This window comes from Cynocephalus volans, unplaced genomic scaffold, assembly GCF_027409185.1.
Source record: "Cynocephalus volans isolate mCynVol1 unplaced genomic scaffold, mCynVol1.pri scaffold_35, whole genome shotgun sequence".
In the NCBI taxonomy this organism is placed as follows: Eukaryota; Metazoa; Chordata; class Mammalia; order Dermoptera; family Cynocephalidae; genus Cynocephalus; species Cynocephalus volans.
The window spans coordinates 6,226,687-6,243,927 of record NW_026902463.1 but is presented as its reverse complement, the minus strand read 5'-3'; the positions used below and the strand labels follow the sequence as shown (position 1 = coordinate 6,243,927).

General features: G+C 46.2%; 1 pseudogene; it reads left to right on the top strand.

Moving 5' to 3' along the window:
• The first annotated feature begins 1,492 nt into the window (after window positions 1-1,492).
• On the top strand, window positions 1,493-16,382 carry LOC134369051 (histone-lysine N-methyltransferase PRDM7-like; annotated as a pseudogene).
• The last annotated feature ends 859 nt before the right edge of the window (window positions 16,383-17,241 follow it).

Genomic DNA, 17,241 nt, shown 5'->3' with positions numbered 1-17,241 from the left:
CGCCCTACTCCCTGCCCCTTTATCCCCTCCTGATCGCTTATTGGCGGGAGCTCGGATTGGCGGTTTGGTGGTACCGGCGGCTGCGTGGCCGTTTCAACGGTCGTCTCCCTCCTGAGAGGATCCGAGCGGGCGCCAGGCCAGGGTGGGCCGCGCGGCAGGAGAAAGCCAGGGAGACTGACAGGAACTCGGGAAGTCTTTGCCGTGCAGTAAGAAACCCTTGTAAACCTTCAGCCCAAGACCTTCAAATTTCAGCCTGGGAAACCCCAGATCCCCTGATCCCCAAGACACCTCGAATCCGCTAACCTGGACTGACCTCAAACCCCCTCGGCCTGAGACACCGACGCACCTCAGCTTCAGACACCTTCAAATCTACCGTTCACCCACAGGAACGCCAAATCCTCTAATGCTTAGAGCCCAAACACCCTAAGCCTGAGGAATCACAATTCCCCTCAGCCTAAGGCACCCCAACCCCCGCAGCCTAGGAAACCCTAAATACCGCAGCCACAGAGAGACCAATTTTCCCCAACCTTAGAGATCCTGCTCAGCCTGGAAACGTCCTTCAGCTTCAAAGACCCCCAAATAACGTCAGTGTCAGAGAGCCTAATGCCCCCTAATGAGAGACCCCAAATCTCCTTAGCCTGAGAGACCCCGAGTTTCCTCAGCCTCAAAAATGCCACATCCTCTCATCCTGAGAGACCCCAAATTCACTTTACCTGATGAATCCCAAAGCCTCTCAACCTGAGCATCCCAAATCTCTTCAGCACGAAAGACCCAAAATCTTGTCCTGAAAAAACCCAAATACTATCAGCCTGAGAGACCCCAAATCCCCTCGACCTGAGAAACCCCCAGAACCTCAGCCTGAGAGATCCCAAATCTCATTGGCCTTGGAGACCCCCAATCTCCTCAGCCTGAGGGATTGCTGCTCCTTAGAGATCCAGGCTGCTTTACTCCCAGACTTTTCCAGAATCTCCTGGTGGAGATCCCAGAAGCCTTCCTATGACAAATGTTCATTTCCTCTCGCTGGAGGAGAGCCCCGCTGGTCAGTGTAACCTGAGTCCCACCAGTCAGGGGCCCTCAAGGTCTCCATGGGACTCCCCTAGCCCTCACACCTCAGGTATCCCCTTGAAGACGCCTAGCCTTGACCCTCAGTCACCTTTGCCACCCTTCCTCAGATGCATCAAGATGCAGGGGAACTGAAACAAAACAGCTTACATTAGGTGGTCTGTGATGGCCAGCAGAGACCCCCCCATCCCGTCAATAGCCCCCAGACCTCCCCAACGCCCTCCAGTCCTTGCAGGGTCCCCACAACTTCCTGGTCTGGACACCCTGGCCAAGTGGAGAAGACAGAGCCTGGCTCTGGGCAGTGGTCTGGGCTGTGGCCCCCTCTCAACAACCTCTCTTTCCACAGGAGCTTTGGCCTTGCAGCTCGGAGACTCACGGGACCTTCTCTACCTTGGAGGTGGAGCAGGGCCTGCCATCCTGTCCCAGCACCATGAGCTCCAACATCTCCCCAGAGGAGAACCCTGAGGGAGATGCAGGGAGAACAGGGCGGAAGCCCATGGTGAGAGGTGGGGGAAGTCGAGCGAAGCTCCAAGCAGGATTTGTACGAAGGATGGAGAGGGGGTACTAGTGACAAGCAGCTGGTGTCTGGAGGGCCACAGACTTGTGGCCTGCAACTCTGTGTGACCCTGGCTGTGCATGTGCATGCAATGGGGACAATTGGTCCTGTCTGGGACATGAGGGCAAAAAGGAGACTAGAATCAAACTCTCTGTGTTGGGGAGAGCTAGGAAAATGCTGTGTTCTCTCAAACCGAACACAATCTGGGGAGGGAGGTAACGAACATCTTTATCCTTGTTTCATAGAGACCACCGCAAGACCCCAGCCTATGTTCTGATTGTTAAGATTACAAGGCAGAAGAAAAGGCCCCACTCGATCTTGTGATGTGTGCAGTAAATCACTGATGAACTATGTTATTTTCTCTAGGCTAAAGATGTTTCCAAAGACATTTCCATATACTTCTCCAAGGAAGAATGGGCAGAGATGGGAGAACTGGAGAAAATTCACTATAGGAATGTGAGAAGGAACGATAATGTGCTGATTAATTTAGGTAACTTCAAGTGCTGGTTGCAGACCGGCCTGCGAAATATAAAACAGGTCTTCTGTCCCCGTGTTATTTTGGCTCTCTCTTAGGCAGCTGCATGGGCCCACAGTTCCCTTCTGTATGGAGACAAATCTGGAGGGGTAATTTTGTTCTTCTTCATCATTTTTTTTTTTTTTTTGTCAGTGCACAGCTGAGTATCGGCACTAGTCATGCAGAGCTCACATCTTGACCTTTTTCAAGACTCTCCCAGCACGCGCTGAGCCACACTGGCTTTGTGGTGCTTTCCATTGCCACCACCCTTTGTTCCTCCTCTCACCTCTTCCCTTTTAGGACAAAGATTTGGCTTCTTTCCAGGTGTCGGAGCCTCTCAACCAGCTTTCCTGTGTCACCAAAGGCAGACCAAGCACCATGTGGATGACACTGAGGATTCTGATGAAGAATGGACACCTCGACAGAAAGGTGAGGGGCCAGGAGGAATTAGAGGTGACCTCCTGAAACCATCCTGGGTTGAGGTCTCGGCTTTATCTCAGGAGTTAACAAAGGAGACCATGTTCTCTCAAAAACGTAAATGTTCAACAAACAAGCAAGGTGCAATACAGTATATACAGTAAGAGGCTATTCATATAAAGGTTTTAAACCTGTAAAATAATTACATATTTTATTTACAGATACAGTAATAAGTGCTAAATGTATAAAAATCTGAATGTGAGTAAGAAATACCAAACTCAGAAGTTATTATCACAAGAGAAGGAGGAAGGGCTGGCAGGAGGCTTCACTGCGTCATAGTTACCTTTTTTGTTTGTTTTATTTTTACTTTTGAATTTTGAAATAAAAAGTAGAAATAAAAACATCTCAAGCAGCTGTGGCAGAATGTTGAAATGGGACTGCATGGTGGTGGATTTATGTTTTCCAGCATTATTCTCTGTACTTTTCTATACGTTTAAAGTTTACCATTCTTTAAAGTCATAAAGAAAGAATGGTTTTGCTAGACATTGTTAATTAATCAGCGGGAAATTAACTAAACTTTCATTGAACTGTAAATCCACCAAAAAGCTTTCTAACCCTAATGTCTTAATAGTTCAGTCATTGGATCAACGGTCTTAGAAGAAGACATGACTAACCCCATGGTTTGTCATACATCGTTATCTGCACTCAGTTGATCCCCCCCTTAGTCACTTTATCATCTCTTATCGAGAAATCTTGTGGGATTTCTACAAGAATTTTTTTTTTTTTCCTTTTGAGATTTCTTATGAGAAATCACACAATGGCAACTTACCCTTCCTAACAATTTTTGAGTGTTTGATATTATTAACTATATACACACTGATGTGCAAGAAACTGCTAGAACTTTTTCATCTTGCATGACTAAAGCTACACCCGTTGAACAACAACACACCATTTCCTCCTGCCCCAGTTCTTGGCAACAATTCTACTTTGTTTCTATGAATTTGATTACTTTAGATACCTCATATAAGTGAACCATGCCATATTTGTCTTATTGTGACTGGCTTCTTTAACTTATCAAAATGTCTTCGGTTTGTCCACGTCATAGCATTGGCAGGGTTTCTTTATGTTCTAAGGCTGAATAATAGCCCATTGTATTTATATACCACATTTTCTATATCTATTCACTTGTTGATGGATATTTAGGTTGCTTCCACCTCTTGGGGGGAATCTCTCTCTTCCTCTTCTTGTAAAAGCACTATTCCCATCATGAGGGCCCCACCCTCATGAACTCATCTAACCCTAATTACTTCCCCAAAGCTCCATCTCCCAATGTTATCACACCAGGAATTAGAATTTCAACATATGAATTTTGGAGGAGCAAAATCCAGTCATAGCACCCATTTTTTAACTGAGTTTTTTTTGTTGTTGTTGAGTTGTAGGAGTTCTTTAGATATTCTAGGTATTAACCCTTTTTCAGACATATGGTTTGTAAATATTTTCTCTCATTCTGTAGGTCGCCTTTTCACTCCACTGATTTTTTCTTTCAGTGCTCAGAAGTTTTCAGGCTTTACATAGTCTCTTTGTCTATTTTTGCTTTTGTCACTGATGCTTTTGGTGTCATTTCCAAGGAATCATGGCCAAATTCGATTTCTTGAGTCTTTCTCCCATGTCTTCTTCTTGGAGTTTTATACTTTTGGGTGTTAGATTAAGGCCTTTAATCTATTTTGATGTTATTCTTGTATGTAGTGTAAGATAAGGGTCAATCTCCATTCTTTTGCATATGGCGATCCAGTTTTCCCCATACCGTCTCTTGAAGAGACTGTCCTTTCCTCCATTGTGTGGTTTTGTTTAGCGTTTTTTCATGAAAGTTAAGCCAATTCATTTTTTAAAAGATAAATGTAATGGAAACCTTGTGAACACAAGAAGAAGCAGAGATGAGGTTTGGTGTTGTTTTCTTTGCTTTGTGGTGCGTGACCATTTACCTCAGTTGGTGAGAGTGTGGTGTTAACACCAAGACACTGGGTTCTCTTTTTTAAAAAAAAAAAACATTTTAAGAAAATTAGCAATGCCTCCAATAGAAGCAAAGGTCTTAATGTTACTTCAGAAACCGTTTTCAAATCACCCGTGGATAATACTTGGAATTGTCACTCTAGTTCAGAATTCTCTGTCCCTAATGAGAATCTTCTGAGCTGGGAAATATTTACCGACCAAAACACTGGTTTCTCATCACCTTTTAGTCAAACCTCCTCGGGCGGCCTTCAGAGTGGGACAGAGTAAACACCAGAAGGTGAGTAACTGAAAAATCCTATCGACAAGTCAATCTTCCTCATGGAAGATCCAAACACATGGAAGGGAAGGAGAATGTGCAGAGTATCCTAGGACTGCTGCCTTCCTTTTCTGATCTCTTCAGCACAATGTCTGACATCATCATTTTAAGAGTTAATAAGAAGAGCAACAATAATCACTACCACTCGTTTTATTTTTGCAATATTTCAGACTTTATTTTAAGCATTTTACATGAATAAACTCACTCAAACCTTACAACTATAACTATAACCATTTTGTGGATGAAAAAACTGAGCTACAGAAATGTTTGAGATCACAGTCAGTAGTGGTTCAGTCTAATCCAATACTCCTTCATTCTCTAAAGTACTTACAAGCTCATTAAAGCTTTCCTGTTTTGTAAAGTTCATGTTGCCTTACCCGGACACCTTTACATTATTCATCGGACTGATTATTTCAACCTAATTCTTGTCTGCTGTGCTAAGTGAGAGATACGCTAAGACACTCTGAGGGAAACTTGCAAATATACAGTCAATTTGCACTGCGCACGGTCCCAGAGGAAGGCGGAGATAGTTCCTACTCTCTCATAAGGGATGCTTTCAGATGTGAGAAAGTTGCTCCAGGCCCTGAGAAGTTTGAGGTTTGACTGAGAAACAACAGATAGGAAAATGACTTAGCACTTCATGTATTTTACACTATCCAGTAGAAATGCATCCTGGTACTGATTTTAAACTCTCCTCCCTGTAGGAAGAAGTAACTACTCCTTTCTCTGGGCCCAAATTAGGCAAATGTCATGCTGTTTCGAATCATTTATTTAGCCTGCTGCTTCTGTATTGTGAGTTCTTTGAGAGCATGGTTCATACCCGATTTTTCTCAGGAGTCCCAGGCGAGGCTTAGAGCCCCTGAGGGCCCCCTGAATGTTTTCTGAATGATTCCAAGTTTTGCAAATTAAAATACGTGTAACAGGGTCAAGTAATGCTGAAGATAATATCTTTGAATTAGATTTCAACTGTAGAGATGGTTGAGGAGGTAAATCGATGTCAGGACTATAAGAGAAATTATTAATCTCATGTTTGCACTGTATTTAACAACTCGCAAAACACTTTGGTGAACATTATTGCATTTCATGTTCACTATACCATTAAGAATGAGAATGCATGCCAATTTGTGGATCAGAAAGCTGAGTAGAATTAACTAATAGTACACCCTTCCTTAAGTAGAATTGGTACAGGAACCAGTTCATTCAATTCCAAAGTTAAATATTCCTTCCAGGTTATGGCAGTTTGCAACTCTTAGCATCACTTTCTTAGTTGTCTGCATACATTTATACCAACTGTTTCTTCTCTTCCCAACCTCACTGTTCATTTTCTAGATGTGTGTTGTACCCTCTGTGCTTTTCTACATTTCTCTTTCAATCAAAAGTCTACTAGTTCATAGAAGATCCCCTCTTTTTCTCTATAAGCCCCTACCTCCTTCTTTCAAAGACCTGGTTGAGTCTCCTGCTAGTATTCCAAAATATTCTCCCTCCCTCACTCTAACGTATATAGAGAAAGTTGAAAGAAAAGAGCCTTAAGACATGGGTTCTAGTCCTGGAGTCACTACCCAATCAGGCCTTTCCCTTTCTCTCTGGTATTCAGACACTCCAGGTTTTTCAAGGGACTGTTGAACAAAACTCCTACATGTGAAAACATGTTGCAAGCCCTAAGAAACTAAATAAATGTATGTTGGTTTTTAATATGTGACTCTCACATTAAAGGGAATGTCCAGGGCACTGTTAAGTAATGAATCTAGTTTGAAGAAATTGCCCGGAACAACAGATTTCCTGAACACAAGTGACTCAGAGGAGGCCCAGAAACGAGTGTCCCCTCCTGCAGAAGCAAGTACCTCCAGACGGCACTCTAGACAAAAATTGGGTAAGAGAAAATAATTTGGGGACTTTATCCCCTCTAGGTCCTTTAGAAAAGTTGATGAGTATGGTCTAGATATGTGGCGAAGACTTTCAATAGGCCTGCACTTAAGCTGGACTATGCTGAGACCAGAAGTTAGGTACTGTACTGAATAGCATGTGGGAACACCAACTCTGAAGTCACACGCTTGTTTTAATCCACGCAGAATCATTAGGGCCTTGGGCAGACATTATAAATTCTCTGCACTCCTTAAAGCTAATCTGTAAAATGAAGATAAACACATATAGCTCATATATGTTTTAAAAGCATTAAATTAAATATAAAAGAACTGATACATACAACTGTGATAATAGAGACCACATTTTCTTATTGTACATCCATGCCTTTGTTCCATGCCTAATATGTAATGCACCCTCAACAAATATTTTGTGGATAAATAAATGCATGAATGAACTGTTTTGTAAGTAGAAAGTTTGGGAGGTTCAATCTGATCATGGGAATCCAGAAACTAAAATTGACTTATGCATCTGTAGTCAGTGTGGAGTCTTAGTCTCTCTGAAATAATAGTTAAGAGGTACTGAAGGGGTGGGGAGCCAGAGTATGTAGAAGGATAGATAATAATTTGATGGTAAGAGATTTCACATCTTCTGAAAAAACAGAAACAAACACTCCAGACTCCTAACTTCACTCACTTACTCTTCTCCAATGTAGAACTCGAGAGAAAGGAGATTGAAGTGAAGGTGTACAGCCTGCGAGAAAGAAAGGGTCGGTCATACAAAGAGGTCGATGAGCCTCAGGATGATGACTACCTGTGTAAGTGACCCTTTTGGCCCACTCATGGAGAAGGCTATATCCCGGTAGAATAATTTTATCTTGTTGTTTGACCCCAAATCATTCCTTTACTCTGGTGGCTTGGGATACAGGATTGAGGCTAAATTATGTAACTGCTGGGCTCTTTCTGAAGCTCTTTATATCCAGGAACATGCACTATACTTTTCCAAATCCCTGCTGCTCTCACCTCCAGATTGTGAGAAATGCCAGGACTTCTTCATCGACAGCTGTGTGGCTCATGGACCCCCTACATTTGTAAAGGACAGTGCAGTGGACAAGGGGCATCCCAACCGCTCAGCCCTCACTTTGCCCCCTGGGCTGAGAATTGGGCCGTCGGGCATCCCTGAGGCCAGGCTTGGAGTATGGAATGAGGCATCCGATCTTCCACTGGGTCTGCAGTTTGGCCCCTTTGAGGGCCAGATCACAGAAGATGAAGAGGCAGCCAACAGTGGCTACTCCTGGATGGTGAGAAGGGCCTACCTTACCCCATCTTCTGGCTTCCTATATCCCTTCTGTGCCTTTGGTGGGACATCACCTTCTACATGCTAGAACATGGATACTGGCAACATGGTTAGCTCTGTGTACTTAGTGGTCTTTGCATGAACCTGGAACTCCTATTTAAAGGTCAGAGGGTGAGCGGGAGAAAAGTGGCACGGAGACAGAAAAAGTGCATTCTCCCTATGGGGCCTCAGCTCTGACTGGACAAATCAACTCAGATGTGTAGATGATGCTGAGGAGTACACAGCATGTGTCACCATTGGCGGCTGAATCCATGCAGGCTCAAAATGCATCGATGACAGTACAATAAAATAATTCTGATTATTACCTGCCCCTCAACCCCAAAATGACTAACTTATTTTTCTGAAACTCAGATCACCAAGGGGAGAAACTGCTCTGAGTATGTGGATGGAAAGGACAAATCTCGGGCCAACTGGATGAGGTAAGGCCAATAGGTTTCGGGTTCCAGCAGGGACACTCATCTCTCTCAAGCTCGGCTTCTTTCCTCCTCAGCATGCCTCCCTCGATGGATTTTACACTCTCTGTTCTCCTTACAATGTTCTTTCATATAATGAACATCCAGGAAAAAAGAGATAAAATATAAATATTACCATTTCTTTTATGAAAAAACTAAATCTCTATGATAGACAAAATTGGGGCACCAGAATAAACGCTGAGGAGCCTAGATTCATTGGGGATGCTGGATTCGCACTTTCATTGATCTAATCAGCATTTATTAAGCACTTACTATATTCTTGTTTAGAAAATGGAGTACATCACATGAACAGATCACACAACCCATGCCCTCGTGGAGGACTATTGCGCGGAGATGTGAAACATTTGATTATAGGAGAAGTACACAAGGCCAAGACAACCTAAAACAAGGGACCTTTAAACTGTGAGGGCAGGAAATCTTGCCAGCTTCAATGAAATTAAAACCTGAAGCCTGAGAAGTGAGCTGCAGGGTGGTCACGGGCCTCTGTGCTGCATGGGCCAGCCCCTTTCCATGAGGGACTCTCATTTTATTAGAAGATAAGAATATGGACATACTGTTATTATTCTGTATTTTCATGCTAGGACAAAGGGACCTCTAAGTTTCTATGGAAACCCAGGGAGGCAGGTGAATGGCACCTGGGTAAACTATGGGAGATTAGAGAAAGGTCTCTTAAAAGAAGATAGACTTGGGCTGAGTAAAGAATGATGTGTGCTAATCCAGAAGCGGAGTACATGATTGATCAAACACCAAATTCTGTGCTATCAGCAGAAATCGATTGAGAGTTTAGAGAAGTGAGAAGTTAGTATTTTATGGCCAATCAAGGTGGAGGTAAGTTTGTAATTGGGCTTTGAAGAATGGATAAGTAGGCAAAGGGGGGGAAAGCATTCCAGGCAGGATGAGCACCATAAGCAGGACTTGGAGAAAGAGGCTTAGGTATGAACAGCAGGTTCCTGGAGGAGGGTAACGGCATGGCCCGTCACAGCATGGGGGCCTTGACCATCTGGTGACAAGCCCAACACGGCCCTGGCAGGTAGTGGAGACTCACTGCCTGTTATTTTCTGTCCCTTTGTCTGCCTCAACCCCAGGTATGTGAACTGTGCCCGGGATGATGAGGAGCAGAACCTGGTGGCCTTTCAATACCACGGGCAGATCTTCTATCGAACTTGCCAGGTCATCAGGCCGGGCTGTGAACTGCTGGTCTGGTACGGGGATGAATATGGCCAGGAGCTGGGTATCAAGCGGGACAGCAAGTGGAAGAAAGAGCTCACAGCAGGGAGAGGTGGGCACCACTATTATTCTTTAAATAGAACAGAAGAGAAAGAATTCTCCTTGGGAATTTTCATGGTACAACTCTTAAGTAGAGTAAAAGGCAGTCGAAAGATGGAAAAATTTCAAATCAGGTGCTTCTGAAATTAAGGATTCATTTCATTTGCCTTTGACTCTTAGGGACAATTTATATTTTGAAATTTCTGTTCTTATTTTATTTTTTTAACTTCTTTATATGAAAAATATATAACAACATATAGTCCTGACAGGCTTAGAGACAAAGAAAAAGTCTCAAGCACCTACCAGCTCTTTTATCAAGGCAGTTTCATCTGGCTCTTTTAATTGTTTCTTAATTTCTTCCATATTTCTAAATAACATGCATATATTGTTTTTCATTCATTCATTATTTCAATTAGTTGTCACGTGAATTCCTACTCTGTGCCAGACGATGTTCCAGGAACAGGAAATACACACAGAACAGGATGATCAGAATATGTGCTCTTGAGCAGCTGACACGTGAATTAAGGAAACACGCAGACACGCACAGGCATGTGCATATCAGACAGTGATTCGTGCTTTCAAGAAAACTAATCCAGAAAAGAGCCTAGAGATCATCATGAGGGGAGGGAGGGTGTGACAAGGGATGGTCAGGGAAGTTTCTTCTCAGGACATAACATTTGAGAGGTGCATAGTTGTGGGCAAAGGACTCCAGGCAGAGGGAGCAGCTCGTGCAACAGCCCTGAGGCAGGAGAGAGTGAGGGTGTTTGAGGAATGGCTGAGACCACCCAGGTGAAGGAAGCAGAGAAGAGAGCAGAGGTCAGAGAGATACACAGAAGCCTGGACATGTAGTGCCCATGATTCCTGCCCAGAAACTGGGGATTTTCCTAAGATGGAAACAATTGTGGAGTTTTGGTTAATTTTCAGAAAATAAACTGCAGTGGGTAATCCCATCAGAGGCCACTTTAGACTCCAGGTAAGAGAGGATGGTGGGTTGGATAAAGGTGGAAGTCAGGAGGTAAAAAGTCTGATTAGGGATACAATTAAAACAGAACTTTCTATTAAATTTGAAATGGCCTAAGACTGAATGAAATAACTCAAGTAGGAATATTTGGCGTGTCACCCAAGGAAGGACATATTTTCATTTTATGATTTGTGGACAGAGAGAGAAGCAATTCACAATCTAGTTTAGGCAGCAGGAACCAGAGTCCTTTACTCAAGGGGGACTGGACCACTCTGAATCCCACTTCCTGATGGAGAACCAGGTACACAAGAGTCCTCAATTAAATGTCTTTGACTGGGGAAACTCAAATTCAGTGCTCTTTAACCACTACTCTACACTGCCTTCTACATTTGTGCATCTCCAGACAAAGTGGCTCCTGACTTTATAGATCCCTTTTCCCTCATAAGAAAAGTCACTAAGGATGAGTCCATCCATAACAGCTCCTTTTCGTGTTGCTATAACACAATACCTGCGACTGGATAGTTTATAAAGAACAGAGGTTTATTTGGCTTATGATACTGGGACAGCTGCATCTGGCATGAGCCTCAGGCTGCTTCTACTCATGGTGGAAAGTGGCAGGCAGCTGGCAGGTACAAGCGGCAAGAGGAAGCATGAGAAAGAGAGATGGGGGAGGTGGTAGGGTCTTTTAAACAACTAGCTCTCGTGGAAACTAATAGAGTGAGATCTCACTCACTACTGCCACCTTCCAGGGAGAACATTAATTCATTCATGAGGGATCTTCCCCCCATGACTCAAACAGCTCCCAACACTGCCATATTGGGGATCAGAATTTCACATGAGTTTTGAGGGTTCAACACATCCAAAATCTATCACCATCTACGTAATCCAAAGTCAGTTATTATTTCTCAGTAGAATAAAATAGCTGCAGATGCTCTATCAGGAAAAGTACCCAGAGATTAGGGGGAGAAGACGATATGATATGACCCAGAAGATACTTGTAGTGTGTGTGGCAAAGTCACTGCAGTTCCTTCTGTATAAAGACTGAAGCTGCCTCTGATGCTACTGAAGGTCCCTGGTTTGGCTGGTACATAGACAAGGCCCTTGACCTAGGCTTTCTGGATTTCTGTGGAAGTTGTAGAGAACAAAAAATGGAATGAAAAAAGACTGTAAAGGAACACTCGGTGGGAGACAGCAGGCGTTACCACATGAGGAATGATTAGGGGAGCAGGCCTTACCATACAACAAAGCAGATGTCCCAGACAGTGTTGTCTACACCTCCCCTAACCAAAAACTTCCTCTTTCAGCAGAACAAAAGCCAGAGATCCACCCATGTTCTTCAAGCCCTCTGGCCTTCTCCAGTCAGAAATTCCTCAGGCAACATGTGGAACACAATCACTCCTCTCAGACCTTCCCAGGGACATCTGCAAGAGAACTTCTCCAGCCAGGGAATCTCCATCTAGTTTGTCAGAATCAGGAGCAGCAACGTTCTGATCCACACAGCTGGAATGACAAGGCTGAAGGTCAAGAGGTCAAAGAAGGGTCCAACCCCTTATATAAAAGGACAAAGCAGAGGAGAATTTCAAACACATTTTAAAGCCCACCCAAAGGACTAATGGGGAGTTCTCAAGAAGAGTCCAGAACAGGCCAGAAAGTGCGTCCAGAGGACACAGGCAAATTATTTGTGGGGTTAGGAATCTCAAGAATTGCAAAAGTCAAGTGTGGAGAGTGTGGGAGAGGCTTCAGTAACAAGTCAGGCCTCATCCTACACCAGAGGACACACACAGGGGAGAAGCCCTACCTTTGCGGGGAGTGTGGGAGGGGCTTTAGCCAAAAGCCACACCTCGTCCAACACCAGAGGACACACACAGGGGAGAAGCCCCAGCAATAAAACCACATCTCAACAGAGAGAGAGGTGGCCACCACACACCTCCACGCCCCAGCACTGAGGGGGCTTCAGAGAACGTCTTTTGACCTCTTGCCTTCCCCAGGAGTGTCGAAAAAGATGTAAGTGATCAAACACACCCTCCACTTTCATGACCAGAGACGAGGCAGAAAATGTGGGGGGTCCGGGATTCCTTTAGGGCTCACGGGCTATGGACAGGTACAGATCCCCTCCATGTCCCGCATGGCTCCCCTCTATGTTCTTCTGGCCTCCTTTTCCAATAAACGTTGTTCCCACACAAACCTGCAGCACGGGCTGTGTACCTCGTCCCCAGTTCCGAAGGCGAGAGAGTCCAGGAGGCCACGGGAACTCAGACTCTCAGCAGGGTCTCACGGGAACCAAGTCCCACTTAAATCACCTCCTGGGCCCAGGGAGAGAACCAGGGGAGGAGATGGAGACAGGGATGGGTCGGGAGGGGACCACCCCCACCAGCGACCCATGGTCTCTCCCGTTACCCCCATCTCTGTAGCCTCAGAGGCGAAAGCCAGGCCCAGACACGAGTGGGAACTCAAGAGAAAAGGAAAAGAAGTCAGGAAACCAGTTGGCCAAGGCCCCAACTTCTTCTCAATGGGTCCAGTCATCAGGTTGGGTATCAGGTATCATAGCAGAGGGGGCAATTGCAGCCCCAGGATCTAGGGCACGTTTACAGAGCAGGGCTTCAGTGGTGGGGTGGTCCCAAACCCTTTAATGACAGAGGCCTCATTCCTGTCGGGTCCTGACCACATGAGCCAAGTCACTAAACCTCTCTTGAAACAGTAAGGCTAAGCCTGTGAACCAAACTGACTCCATTTTCCCTGCAGAAGACACTTTGTTACTTTTCCACTCCTCAGTCATGAGACCCCTCCATGCAAATGATTACCCCATGGGCTGCCCTGACAAAACAGACTGACATAAGACAGGAAACAGATATTTCCTGAGTGGCAAAACCCCTCCCCAAGGCTTGTTTACTATAATTGTAAAAGTTACAGTTTAACCTAAGACCGCTTTAGGAATTCCCACCTGTGCACAAAGTGTCAAGGTGACTGCTACAATGACCCTCCTGGGGTGACAATGATGAATAGCACTGCCTACTGAGCATGCACCCATGACACAACCAGGAAGAACAGAACGGAACACCTCCTGTGATGCTGCCTGCCACCCCTTAACTCCTTTCCTATAAAAAGACCCTGAGCAGCTCCCCTGGGGGGGCTAGCTTTACTGTTGCTACCCCCCTCATGCATAAGTCCATCTCCTCTTTTAATAAAGCGCTGCTTGCTCTATTGCTGGGTACATTGTTCATTTCTATGACTTTGGAATCCGAGAACCTAATTTAATCACTGGCAAAAATTGGAAGGGCATCGGAGAGGACCCCAGCTGCAAGAGGCAAGTGGCCACTGGGACTATTTTGCTCCCATGTCTCTGCTGCTGGCAGATCTCTCCTGGAGTCCCTGGCCTAAGTTCTGACAAGTCAATGCTTTATTCTCTTTACGTTTCTCTGACTTTCCCGGCCCTCTTCTGTTTGCTGGATTGTATCCACGTCTGTACAGGTGCACCGTGGAGGGCTCCTGGCTATGCTTTGTTTTTCTGATTTAAATCTAGTTGGTACTTTTCTTCTTTATGCTGAAAACAAAGGGGAGAACTGCTTTTATCAATTCTTGTTAATGGAGTAGGTTGGCCCCGCAGATTGGGACTAGGCGGAACTGGACCCCACTGCTCCTCTTTTCTCTTTGTTTGTTTGCTTGGTCAGAAATTTAGTTGAATACGTGTAATCTGAATAAACCTTCCAATCCTTGCATCAGCTTTTGGACTTCGAGGTCATTTGTTTAATGCGAGAGGGCAGGGCAAGCCTGGCCGGTTGGTAACACTCTGTGCCTCAGTTTCTTTGTCAGAAGAACAGGGAGAGTATATGTTCCTGCCTGTACGAGTTTGTCAGGGCTGCCATAACAAAATACCAAGAACAGGGCTTCAGCAGCAGAGCTCTATCCTCTCACAGTCCTGGAGGCTGGCAGGCCAAGATTGAGGTGTGGCAGGGCCAGTTTCTCGTGAGGCCCTCTTCTCCCTGTGTCCTCGCGTGGTCTTTTCACTATGCACAAGCATCCCTTCTTTGTGCTCAAATTCCCTCTTATAAGAACAGGACATTTAATTAGGGCCAGCCCTAACACACAACCTCATTTTATCACTGTGAGACCACATACAGTCACATTCTGAGCTACTGGCGGTTAGGGTTTCAACTTATGAACTGGGGTGGGGGAGCACAATTCAGCTCATAGTACTACCTCACAGAGCTGTTGCAGGGTTACTGAATGAGTGTAACGTGCTTAGCACCATGTCTGGCACATGGTAAGTACTCAGTAAAAGTTAGCTATTGATATTATTATGTATGTCTGTGATTGCTTGTATATCTTTGAAAGGCAGACTGGTATGGCATGAATTGTGTTTCCCCCAAAAGTCATAATCCCCAGTACCTGTGAATATGACCTCGTTTGGAGATAGGGTCTTTACAGACGATCAGGGTAAGATGATGTCATTATCATGGGCCTATAATCCAATACGACTGGTGTCTTTACGGAAAGAGGAAGTTTGGGTATAGGAAAGACGTGCACGGGGGAAGCCGGCCATCTACAAGCCAAGGCCGCTGCAGCCGCTGGAAGCTGGGAGAGAAGCATGGGGCAGGTTCTTCCCCACAGCCTCAGAAGGAGCCAGTCCTGCTGACACTCGATCTTGAGCTTGTGCCCCAGAACGGTGAGAGAGGACACCTTGCTGTTCAAGCTTCAGCTGTTCGAGCTGCCCGGCCCGTGGTCCTCTGTTGTGGCAGCCCCTGGAAACTCATGCGCAGACTGCCCTTTACACTCCTAAACACCTAGAGCCCAGTCTAGCCCTGGCGATGCCGCAGGCGTGCTGTAAGTAATTTCTGAGTCTGCTGCGAAGTTTCACCGTCTCTCTGGGTTGAAATCACGTGTCCTCATCAAGCACTCACTGCTGGTTCCCAGAAGTTCCTTCATGATATTTAAGGTGCTGGAGTCATGAACTAATTCTTTCATTTATTTTTTGAAAGTATGATTTTCCTGATGTTTTCCCCCTAAGTTCTCCCAAGAGGTCCTCCAGGAAAAAAAAAAAAAAAAAAAAAAAAAAAAAAAATTATGACTCTTTTATTCTGCAGGTGTCTGGGAAATGGAGGAGGGGGAGAGAATCTATCCCAGTTCTCCTGTCCCTGGAGATCAGGATTCCCCCCAAGCCTTGCTGAAGTCCTGTTGCAGCTGGGAACAGGTGAAAACCTGCTATTTAGTTTTTGGAGAGTCAGATAAACAGGCCGTTTGCGGCAGCACCGGTGTGGGCTCAGGGGCTGAGAAGAGGGCTGGGATCCAGCTGCTCCCCTGGATAGCTCAAGCAGCAGCTTTTCTGCCCTGCTTCTGTCATCCAAACAGGCCGTGGACACCTTGGAGTTAGGGGGCGGCCTCCTCGATACACAGTGCCATGCAGAGTGGGAACCGTGGAAACCGCAGCACGTGCGGAAAGTCCCAAAGCCAGGAGGCAGTGCTGACACCGCTAGACCCTCCCTAGGGCAGAGCGCTTCTGCTGCCCCCCACCCCAGCGATGCACAGCAGAGCAGCCCTCTGAGCCACCAGCCTGCGCCATGGCAACTTCACAGCAGCTGGATTTAGAGGCGTGACGCGTCTGAACTGAGAGGCTCGAGCCACCGAGGCCGCTGCCGTGTGTAGCTCAGAACCGGCCTCAGCCAGGATGGCCCCTGACCACCCTCGGGGTCTGCTGGTGACAGACGTCCCCTCGTCCCTTCCTTGTCATCGCTATGCTGATGACACAAGCACTGCCGCCTCCAGCCTGGGCTCCTCTCCCCAGTGCCAGGTGCATCTATGCAGCCACCAAGTGGCCACCTCCCCTGGGGGCTAAGGGGTGTCCAGACAACAGAGATGGGGTCTGCTGTGCCTATCCCGGGGCGTCACTCTGAGCCAGACATAGGGACTGTCCCCCACCCCCCACTCCCCTTCATGCCCCAGCTCTGCACGTTAGTGCTCCTGACGGTTCCTCCTCCAGAATCTAATCCCACCACTCACATCACCTGAAGCCACAGCCCCATCAAGCCCCCACCTGTGTCACTGCCCAACACACTCCTCACCCCCAGCATCGCATACCCAGGCCCATGAGGCTTCCCGGATCAAATGTCAGACTAGGGCACCCCAACTCCCAGCTCCTGAGGGTCCCCATGTTTGCTGAGCGTCTGTTGCGGGGGACGTCACACGGCCCTGAGGTCCTCCTCAGGCTTCCCCTTAGCTTCCTGACGCCAAGCACTCCTGGGCGGGTCACATGGGCACCCCAGTAGTTCAAAGTGACACAGCCTGATGGAAGACACCCCAGAACTGCTCAACTCAGGAGGGGACTGGCCCCCTCACCATGGGATTAGTAGTGTCAGTGGATTTCCCAGCTGGAACTCCAATCCCTGCACATGGAGTGTCCCCCAAGCCACCACATCACCCCATGGGACTTGAGGTGAGAGGGACTAGCACACATCT